The 11,900-nt window shown below is 41.4% G+C and overlaps 1 protein-coding gene across 7 annotated transcripts in view; it reads left to right on the forward strand.

The window, feature by feature from the left end:
* ERC2 (ELKS/RAB6-interacting/CAST family member 2) overlaps positions 1–11,439 on the forward strand; it is a 647,893-nt gene extending 636,454 nt beyond the window's left edge. For all 7 annotated transcript variants that reach the window (XR_012717475.1, XR_012717478.1, XR_012717476.1 and 4 more), the window contains one exon: positions 9,446–11,439. The gene's annotated coding sequence lies outside the window, so the exon portion shown is untranslated. The remainder of the gene's footprint in view (positions 1–9,445) is intronic.
* The last annotated feature ends 461 nt before the right edge of the window (positions 11,440–11,900 follow it).

An 11,900-nucleotide genomic window follows, 5' to 3' on the forward strand; every position in this document is an offset into this window, starting at 1 on the left:
TATTCCATATTATCTTCATTATAATTATTGTAATTTTTTTTCCATTTTTTTTATTTTTTCTTATAATATGGAGATGGATACACAAAAATGGTCACATTTATTGGAAATGTGACATGTATGCGGGGGCAAGCGGTGGCAGCCAGTAGTGAAGCAGTTAAATTGCTGACAATGCGGGCTGCCGTCTTTCCTGCCCACACTTGCAGTGGCCTTAGGCAGGGAGCGAGAGAGAGAAAGAGCATCCCAGGTGGCAGACATACAAACCATGTTATTAAGCAGAGATCGCAAAACCTTGATCTTCAAAAACGCGGCCTAATTAGTCCCCAGCCTGAGAAGAAATGGCATTCCACCCCGAGACGGGCGAGAGGCTCCTGAGAAATTCATTACCTAATATTTACTATCAACAAAGTTCCTGCCATTCTTTTTTCAGTCACGTCCATTGGGCGTGTAGTCGTAAAACCGTGTCTTGTATGAATCTTTATAAAAGTGATAAAAATCATTCACTTCTCCTTCTCAGCCTCTTAAAATTATTACTAAGTGTCTGAAGCTCCAGCAGGTTAAACAGGTTACTAGAATTGTTCACTTAGCCCTGTTTTATGTATGGCCATGACTGATAGTATCGTATCTCCAGAAATAACTATTCTGGAGATTCTGCAGCATCTCATAACTGTGCCTTGTGTCGTTCCTATCTAAGGATAGGCTATCAATAGTACAAGCCCGGGAAATCCCTTTAATTAGTTTGGACAACTGTAGACCATGTTCCAAAAAAAATGCATTGTTTTTAGTCTTCTTTTGAAGATATGTTGGTGTCCTAGACTAGTGTCCTACTTGTTAGAAGGGTCCAGTAACAACAATCTTATCATAAAGAATCCATCTGACGTTATCTTTGTGGAGAAACCTGGTAGTAAATGCTTAAAGAAGACCTTTCATGTCCTCTAAGACAGGACATGTCAGGTTCAGTTTTGTCTGTAGGTTCCCCGGTTCTAGAGATATTGGTGCCCTTATTTCCAGATACTGTACTTTCAGGGGGTGGCCTTACTACTAAGTGTCATCGCTGGGCAGAGAAGTACAAGGCTATGCAAGTGTCCTACCATGGAGGTGTTCCCAACCACCCAGAGATGAGACTGAGCTGTGAGGCCGGCCAACCTGACACTACAGTGATGTTAGAAGCTGAATCTAACCCTACTGATATCTCTGGAACCGAGGAACCTACAGTACACTGACAGCTTTGTAATGATATATTACAGGCCCTGTCTTAGAGGGCATGAAAAGTCCTCTTTAGTTTCCCTGTAGTGCCACCATGAAGAATATAAAGCATTACACAGTACCCATTAAAATCAGTAGGTTGTCCTAGAAATCAGGACAGGACAGGTCCTCCAAGGTGAGGGATGCTCTTTATAACTATTCTCTCGCAAACCAAGAGATTAGGATCCTAAATAGCAAATTCATCCCCTCTAACTCCAAATTCCCTAATAGAGTATATGAAATTGGACCTTTACAGAACTGGACAACTCCTTAAAGTAGATGATCCATAGTGACCACTTATTACAATCCGATCATTTCAGGGATCATCTGTGTTGTCCAATTTCAATTTTTACTACATTTTTATCATTAGTGTTACTATTGGTATCATTATCGCTACAATTTGGGACTAAACATACGCAAAATTCTTTGATCTATATAGTCTGACTAACCTAACGAAGAGTATCCTGTATGTGGACAGGTAAATTTGGACAAGTAAATTATGGACTATCAAGTAGGGAGCAGAAGATTTGGGGATCTCCAAGAACAACAAGTAAAGTTGAATCCAAATGAGAGAGAGAGAGACAGTCAGCAAGAACATTAAAGGAATAATCCATTGCCCTATGACCAGAGAAGTGACGGTGCAATATGCTGGAGGAAGCTAAAGCCTTGTAAGCAGATCACCTGGAGGCGCTTTCTCTGATGCGAGTAATTAGCTCTGGAGATTAATTGCTGTGAGTTTTCCTATTTGCATTTAGACAGATGAACAATTATTTATGAGGCGTAAAACACATGAAAGGATCCACCTCAGAACCTCCGCTTTGTATTACAGTATCATTCAGAGCAGACAATGACTGCTTCAATGGCTACATGAGCAGGGGATTATCACATTAGTAGGCCGCATTCACATGGCTGTGTTTGGTTCTTGAGATACAGACCATATGTTGGCCACAATTCCTAGGACACATACTCAAAACTTCATAGCCTTCTACAATGCTAGGTTTGCTGCGGGTCTACTCTCCTGTACCATATAGCGGCCGCATTTCTTGGGACCCATACTCAAAGCATCATAGTCATCTACAATACTAGGATCACTACTGCCCTGTACCATATGTTTCAGTAGTGGACAGGCAGGGACTTCTCATATTATAGATGGCTATGATGCTTGGAGTCTATAATGTCTGCTCAGTGTTTGGTCCGGGAAATGCAGCCAACATTTGGTTGATATTTCATGGACTGAATGCTAAAACCAGACTTGGACTCTGTTAGTGGTAAAACAATTATACAAATTTGCAATAATGTTCTCAGCATAGAGGTGGTCATATTAATATGCTCAAAGTAAAGCAAAACCACTGGTCTCAGCAGGGCTTTTCTAAGTATGCAAAAGGAGGGTTAGGCATGTTGAATTTTTCAATATGCTTAATCCTTTGTTCTCGAAGGGAATGTGTCACCCCAGAGGTGTCTGGCGTGAGCTTACGCTCCTCTCCTGAGAACACATGCACACTCAGCTGAACCGAGTGTGCATATGCATGGAGAAGATGGAAGAAATAGCCGGTATTGGACTTGTGTGTTTAGTTTAACGCAATGATACCCAACCTTATTGTAAAACCGTTGGCTCGTAACAGCTGGCACTTGGCTCTTTCCTGTAGTTATGGCTGCTAGGTTACTTATGCTGTCTGCTGTGCTCTGCCCCTCCACACTGCCATGTTGCTTCTTACTAGGCCTGCACATGCACCAGTATTGTGCCCCCATCCAATACCAGCCTTTCACACTCCATATATTTCTGTCGTGCTCACTGCATGGAGCCTAAGTATAGGTTTGCTTGTTATCTATCTAAAGTGTGTTCTATGCGGACCTGAGCTGTGTACTGACCCCTGACTTGTTACCTGACTACATTGCTGTCTACAATTTCACCCTGACTTATACCTGTGTCTGACCTCAGCTTATTCCTGACCTCTGCATCTGTGATACCTGCTGACTGTTTTACTCTACCTGGAATTACACCTGAACTCCACCTGCCCAGACATTACCCTGGTCCTGGATTGCTCTCCCACTAGACCCCTGGTGCTTTGCACTGGCATCTCTTGGCCCTAGGCAGGCTGTTACCAAACTCTCCCTGCAGACGAGTCCAGATCCCTGTATAGGGGTAAGAGGATGAAATCTAGGGGCTACTTAGACAACGGGACTGTTAAAAGTGGCTTCAAGTCAAACCAGTTTGGTGACATAGTGGATCCACAACCATGGTGAACCCATAAAAATGGCAATTTCACCAAGGGAAAAACAACTTTATATCTCAAAGTTTAGTGTGCCGAGGGTAAACCTTCCATAATTTTTGCTCTGTGCTTTATCTGGTCAAAATGTGTTTACTGCTTTGCAGGTCATCTCTGAGCAGATTAGGATCATTCATTCCTACTGTAAAGATGACACATCTACCTGTTGCTGTCTCCTTGAGCACTATATCAGGTGCCATGGACTTGGTAGGGAAACACCCTCTTCTGTAGACCTTGTATGATAGTAGAGAGTATCCCAACAGTCAACATTATACATGTGTAACCTTGTCGTGTGCTGCAATATTTTACATGTATGAAAGATGGCACAATTTTTTTCCCTGTAGAATATCACAAAAAAATAAAATACATTTTTTTGCATTTATAAAAAATAAAACATGTGAATGTACTATGCGCTATGAGCCCATAGTAGGCTGTGGACATTGTATTATGGATCTGTACTAATCAAGTAATTTATATTAAAATCTGCTTTGAATGATTTTTGGGTTTAATATATTTTACTATTTTTTTTTAAATAAAAACAGTATTATCATTTATTATTATTATTATTAATAATAATAATAATAATAATAAACACAAGAAAGAAAAATTAAAAATATATATATATATATGTAAGCAGTCTGAATAAAATTAGTTTAGAACATAGCAATCTTTAAGAAAAGGAATCCTTTTTCAGAGACAGTTATTATTTTTGTTCTGGGCATAAGAAAATACTATTTATAGAAGAAATATTAACAGTAACCACATTCTTATTACACTTACCTTAAAGAAAATAGAGCAGCTTATGCTATTTCTAGTGTTGAGTTGTAAGATTTTGGTGCCGAAGCTAAAAAGAAAGGTAGGAAAGCATCTGACGGAGTTTATAAGGCTCTGAATGAAACTATTCAGAAGTTATACATTCATGTGCTATACCGGGCTAGAAATTGGAGGTCAAATAAAAATCAAAGCATTTGGTTTTCACAAAATGAAGTATTCAGAGATTACAATAGCAATGTTAGACCAAAAATTATTTCATAAAGTGAAAACTATTTTAACGAATCCAGTTATTAGCTTAGCATTTATTGTAACACGGGTGTGTTATGGCGGCAATACACCGGCGATCAAAGGTCTCAAACTCACAAGTCATGTCTGGACCTGAGGTTGTCATCTGTGGCCCACAGGATCAGCAAAACCAGGAGAGAACAACCCCTGACCCTGTTCTTCAAAAGTGGAAAGGTTGAGGCCTCTGGAGGCCACTGGTGGGAGACATTAAACTATGTAGGGCCACTGCTGAAGCTATACAAACAAAATCAGCTGGTTTGGCCAACTTTCATTGGGACAGATTTAACCCTCCCTCACTGGTATACCTCATCTATAGCCGTGTGATTCCAGCAATATCTCTGCGGCCCAGGAAGAATGAGGATTTTGTGCTTGCCACATATCCTCCAGTTCTGAATCCACAATGCCAATAAGAAAGGTTGGTTGGGGAGTTTTGGCCTGGCCAGTAGAGTGAACACAAGGGGAGATCAAATTATTGGTTTTCTGTAAGTTCTTCCTATGACATTTACTCCCTTATATGCTGCTAGGCAAGTGTTTTACCTGTACTGAGCCCCCTATTTGCAAGATTGGGAAAGTGGATTACCCATTATCCAACTCTCATGATGCTTTTTTATTTTACATCTGAGCATGTCCTGCTTCTTCTCTAAACCCATTAACTGTATAATAAACATTTATTAGAGGAGAAGATATGCCCAGAGTTTATTTCTATCCCACACCCTATTTATTACCCTTTGGCTAAGTTTGCACCCCCTTAGCTTTCCAACAATGCAGGGCAGAGGAGGGGAGTCCAGCACAGAATACCAAAGGGTATGGGACCAAGGTTTCTCAAATAACATCATAATATATCCTGCCTCTGTGGTACTTATGTCTTTTAAAACAAAATACATTTTATACATCATTTATTCTTCGTGAATTTCTAAATCTAAGGTTGGATATATAGAGGATAGTTTTTCCAAGTCTTTGTTCCATGACGCATAGAACTACTTGCTGGATCCTGCTTGCGTCACTATGTACCATAGTCAGTCCTTGCTTAAGAAAAGTAATTCTGTGTCTTCCTTGCTACATGTTGTGCACGGCTTCCTCTGACCTCAGGTGCTCTTTTTGTAAAATTGCCTTTTGATTAACAATGCATCTTAGTTGGCACCCCTGCTACCCCAACCCACTGGAGCCCTTGTCACTGAGTACAGAGGAGAGACAGCCTTTCATGAGAGATCTAGGGTTACCATTGAGGAACTTAAGATTATATTACAGTAATATACCATGATACAATCTTGTCACTTCACATCAAAATATGAGTCACATATTCTTAGTTGCCAACATTTCTTTACAAGTGTCACTGTGTCAGTGATCTGATGAAGCTATAGGCTATGTAACACTCAGGAATGGTATATTAATCTAGGGATAAATAAAAAAAATAATAATGGATCATCAGTATCATGTTCCATTAGCAGAGATCTCTAGGTCCCTATCTTTCTTTATCCACTTGAAGATACACCAACTAAAGTATACTTCTTGCAGATTATTTGGTGTTGCAGGACAAGATGTAGGTTAGCTGGCTGTAATTCTAAAACACTTTACATGGCCATGTACTATTGACCACTTGTGGCCAGGTTCTTCAGTCTGACCCAACAATGAACAAATATCAGACTAAATCCTCTTGCAGATAACCGTGGCCGAGATCAGTGTGCTATCCGTGATTTTCCTGGATAGCACACTAATCCAGTCATTGTGTGGGTGCAAGATATAGAACAGGTCCTATTCCTGTCCTATTTTTACAGCCCTTCCATGGCTCCTATTCATTTAATAAAAGGGGCCGCGGAAGCACAACCGGTGACACAGGCGACATTCACGGCCGGCCGGAACTGGCCTGAGTAGAGGAAAGTAACACCTACCTTGAACTGCTTGAAGAACCTATCACTGGATATAGACCTCCATATAATAAAAGTGATCATTCCCATTTGTCACTACTCAATGAGACTGTTAAGATCTATCAGTCTGCAAGGTAAAAGAAGGTAGTGTGAACCTGAGCAAAATAGTTTGGAGTCCAACTGGTTCAGCTAAATGTGTCTAAATGGTGAACCAAATTGAAAAAAAAAGATATTAACATATTATATAAAAGCAACAGTTCAGTTTTTAAGAATACTATATACTAGCATCTGCCTGCGACTTTGTCTGCGGGTTGGAATTGGCCCTGATCCGTTGATATTTAGGCATTCGCCGTTGGTTATGATCCGCCGTGTGCCGCCACATCCACTCCTGCGCACCCCTGTCCCATTTGCTCCTCGTCTGTCCTTGTGGGCTCTTTACCTACCGGCTGCTCCTGACTCCCCGCAGCCACCCTCGTTCCCCGCGCTCATGCCCCTTCCTGCCCCGGCGCCCCCGCCCCCCTCTCTCTCTCTCCCATGGCCCCAGCCACACCCCCACTGCACCCCCTGCACCCCCATCCTCTCTTGGTATTTATGATGGGTCCCCAAACTGTAATAAACCTTGAGCCCCATTGAACATACTGGTTGTGGACCTTCAGGTCATGGTTGGTATATTGATATGACCATGGCCAAGCTGTATAGAATGAAGTCCACACACAGTGGTCCTTCCACCAGATTGCTACAAATAGATCTACATGTCTCATATATTTCCTTCTCTTTTAACTTTCAACCAAACCAATGTTGTGATGTCCAATCGCTTTGTAGTCAGTTATCAAAAATGGTTTATGTATGTCTGTTTTTGTAGTTTTTACCTATAAAAGGAAAGGAATGTGGGGAGCATCTGAAATCATTATAGAAGGAGCAGACTAGGTGGTTTGTCTGATCTCCCTGCTCTCTGTTAGGAAGAGGATAATGTTGCAACGGCAGATATGTTGTAATTGGCCAGGAAGAGCCTCGGGCGTTGAGCCGTCAGAGGCGGACTCTTCACAAAGACATTCACATACCTGCAGTAAGAGATGTAAGGCCCACTTATCAGAACAACCTGTCATTTTTTGTGTAGTCTGCTGGCTGGAAGTGACTTTTTTTCTTTTATTTCGAAGAATGATTGAATAACAGTCTGTCTGTAATTCTTCAACATCTCTATTATCAGTTTATGATATTCTGACTAAGCTCATACTATACTATTAAATCCTATACAATATACCAAGTATATGAGCTGGTAATTCAGTCCTTGCTTTATAGAAGTAACTTTTTCAACTGTAGAAATTGTTGAATTTTATTTAGTCTTTAATATACTGTATATACTCGAGTATAAGCCAACCCCCCTAATTTTACCACAAAAAACTAGCTAGTACCATATGCTAGCAGTACCATACAGGCCCAAAGCCTGTGCTAGTAGCATACCTCCCAACTTTTGAAGAACCGAAAGAGGGACAAAATGTGCGGCGCGCATAGCGCAGCGCGGCAAATTTAGCCCCGCCCACTTTTGTGTTGACCCCGCCCACTCGTTAATTTTTCATGTGCCCGCACACAGTATAATCCTCCTACAGTCACCCGTAAATTATATGTCCCCCCTCTATCTCTCCCCCAGTTTCATATACACCCTTCATCTGCCCCCAGTTTCATGTCCCTCTTCCATCTCTTCCCCCAGATTCATGTCCCTCTTCCATCTCTGCCCCCAGATTCATGTCCCACATCTCTGCCCCCAGATTCCTGTCCCTCCATCTCTGCCCCCAGATTCATGTCCTCTCCATCTCTGCCCCCAGTGTCATGCCGTCCTCTCCTTCATCTGCCCCCAGATTCACGTTCCACCTCCACATTAAACTTACCTTCTCCTCCGCTCCCTCGCCGCTCTCTGCCCGCCTCTCTCCCTGACACATGCGGCTGAAGCTGCTCGCGTGCTCGCTTCGCCGCTGTGTCTCTCTCTCGCTGACACATGCGGCTGAAGCGAGGAGCTTGGGCCTATATGATAATATCCCAGACGTCTGGGGCATGATCATACAGGCCTAAAGCCTGTGCTGGTGGTAACAGGCTGTTGCCATACAGGCCCAAAGCCTGTGCTAGCAGTAACAGGCTATTACTACTAGCACAAGATTCAGGCCTATATGCTAATATCCGAGACCACGTGACGTCTGGGATATAACCATATAGGCCAGAAGCCTACTAGGAGTAACATCGCATCCCAAAGAGGTGAGTAAAACTGTTTATTATGTTCCCTCACCTCCCCTGGGGCTCCAATTATTATACTCGGGGGTCTGAAAAAGACCCCCCGAGTATAATAATAGTGGCAGTGGTATCGCGGCCTGGGCTCGGGTCTACTCACTACCGGCCTCCGCGGCCTATAGTATAAGGTGAAGGGGGGGGCGGCAGCGAGCAGGCCTGGGGAGGTTGGTAAATAGGCCGCTACCTGCTGGAGGGGAATTCAACAGTTACTGCCAGTTGTCTTATGGGATTTTCCATAGAGAATAACCTCTTTAATGTTAGGGACTTTATGATGATATCTGGAAAACTTAGAGGAATTTGGAAACAATATTGCAATTCCAACCCAATGATAGCCTGGTTGTAATTGAATCCGAGAACCAGTAAAATCTAAGTAAAAATAAAAAAAAAATTATGCTAAGCCTAAGAATCGTTGGAATATTCTGAAGTGGAACATTATCTCCACGAAATATAGCAGACTACATTGGGAAACGCATCAGGTCCACCATTTTCTCATATGAAAGAAGCTAGGGACATCAGAACACATACTTTATGACAAATATACAATTTTGTTTTACATAAACATGGAAAGGAATGTTACTGGTCGAGTGGGCTCGCACATCTGAAAATGATTTGGGTGGATCGTGACATACCATGTGTTGGGTTTTAACATTGTGTCTATTGGCGCATCACATTTTAGGAGAAAACCAGGTATACCGATAATTAATAACACACATTCTTCTGTTTTCCTTCCAGTTAAGACACAGCAAGATTCAGCAGAGAAGTGGAAACCGTCCCGAATTGATCAGTGTGGATCCTCATCTTGTTGATGGAACGCTGCAAATTACGGCATCTGTGACTAATATGAGGCTGTTGTATTGTGTTCAGAAGTACAGATATGCTTAGCGTGAAGCAGTGTGTATTTTGTATGTAACACATGGTCTGAACCCACAGGGAGTTCCAGACAATTAGAGAGTAATTCATATTGGCGATGTTCACACTACAATATTGTTCTGCCTGTAATCTAAACTGCCAACTATAAAGTACTTGATAACCACAATGGTGTAAAAAAAAAAAAAAAAATAAGTACTGCTTAATGATGTCATAAGAAAATGACCTGTGCATCCTTCTCCCAAAGATAAAAATCCTTTCCCCTATCCTCTCAGATCGGTTGATAACAATGGGCTTTAGATTTCCGAGATCAAATGCGGGTTTTTATGTTATGCAAAAAAGAAATGGCCTAAGTTGTTGGTTGTATCTGATTTCCCCAAGCCTTAAAACAGATGGCCGATCCCTGCCAAAGTTTTATAACAAAGTTCCCAATGTGCTCTGGGCCAGGTTGGACAATCAAATCAATATATAGGCAATATTAACCCCTTGCTGCCAATTTTCTTGTGCACTCAGCAAATCTTAGGCAGCAAAGGGATTAAATGGAGTATGTGGCATGTTTCTCTGACAATGCATGGGATATCTGAACTAGAGAAATGCTTAAAACATATACCAAGGTTCGTAGTCACCAGTGAGTATGGCAGAGAAGAGAAGAAGATACCACAGTTAGTGGTGACCAGTGAATATAGCAGAGTAGACCAGAAGATATACCATACAAAGGTTGGTGGTCACCAGTGGCAGTACTTGAGAAGACAAGAACATAAACCAAGGTTGGTGGTGACCAGTGAGTATAGCAGAGAAGACAAGAACATATACCAAGGTTGGTGGTGACCAGTGAACATAGCAAAGAAGACAAGAACATATACCAAGGCTGGTGGTGACCAGTGAACATAGCAAAGAAGACATGAACATATACCAAGGCTGGTGGTGACCAGTGAACATAGCAGAGAAGACAAGAACATATACCAAGGTTGGTAGTCATCAATATGTATAGCTGAGAAGACAATATATACCAAGGTTGGTGGTCACCAGGAAATACAGAAGAGAAGACAAGAACATATACCAAGGTTGGTGGTCACCAGCGAATATAGCAGAGAAGAGAAGAACATATACCGAGGTTGGTGGTCACCAAGGAATATAGCAGAGAAGACAAGAACATATACCATGGTTGGTAGTCATCAGTATGTATAGCTGAGAAGACAAGAATATATACCAAGGTTGGTGGTCACCAGGAATGTAGCTGAGAAGACCAGAACGTTTCTCTGCCCCAAAAAGAATGTATGATTCAGAGGGTACCATATTATGAGGTGTCACTCATGAGGACTTTATTATGGTGATGTTTTAAGAAGTAATATGCATTGCATTCAACTTTTTTTTTTTTTGGTTCAAAGAAAAATCTAAAGTATTTTTGGTTTTCACCTGTGTTTTGCATGGTAAATTTAACTTGTAAAATGGGACCCAAAAATCTTTACATGCAAAACAGATTTCCTTATTGTATATGTGTCAGGTGCGTGTGTATTTTTTAAGATATGTATGTCATTTAGATTATATCCGAAATGTAATGTCAAGATAAAACTGTTCTTTATCATTTTTAGCTATATCATATACATATGTATGCCTACTAATGTATGCCTTTCTGTGGTCACCAAAAATTGCAAATTTACTCATGAATGTTTTTTATTTATGGATGGAGAGACTCGCACATACGCAGTCACCATTCACAGTGACCATGGCGCAGGGGTTACTGACCCTTGTTCTTCACATAAGTACAGGATCCAGGGTTTGAACCTGTAAGAATTTTATGGCATATCCTGTGGATATGTCATTAATATTTCAGGTGAGAAAACTCCTTTAAGTCTGAGGCCCCATGTTGTGGCAAAAAAAAAAAAATATTCTAGATTTTGCTTCGGTTTTTTGAGCCAAAGCCAGAAGTGGATTGAGCAGATGGTAGGAGTATAAGAACTTCCTAGATACTTCCCATTCCTTTTGTAGTTATTCTTAGCTTAGGAATTTTTCTACCTTTTTGTATTCTTAGCTTTGGCTCAAAAAATGACAACAAAATCTGCAACAAAGAAGGCTGCATCTCTGCAACGTGGGGCCTCAGCCTAAAGGGAAGTTTCTCAATTCGCATGTATGACAGCTGATAAATTCAGTAAATGTGTGATCGATGAAGGCTAGAAGATTGGGACCATCACTATACCCTAGAAGGGGTGTGCTTGGTCCTTATTCCAGCAGTTTCCATGTCTCCCATGAACTTGGCTGGATAGTGGCCAAATTGGGGGGTCCACCTGGTTTATCACACATGTAGATCAAAATGTAAAAA

The sequence above is a fragment of the Leptodactylus fuscus genome, chromosome 9 (assembly GCF_031893055.1).
Source record: "Leptodactylus fuscus isolate aLepFus1 chromosome 9, aLepFus1.hap2, whole genome shotgun sequence".
Taxonomy (NCBI): Eukaryota; Metazoa; Chordata; class Amphibia; order Anura; family Leptodactylidae; genus Leptodactylus; species Leptodactylus fuscus.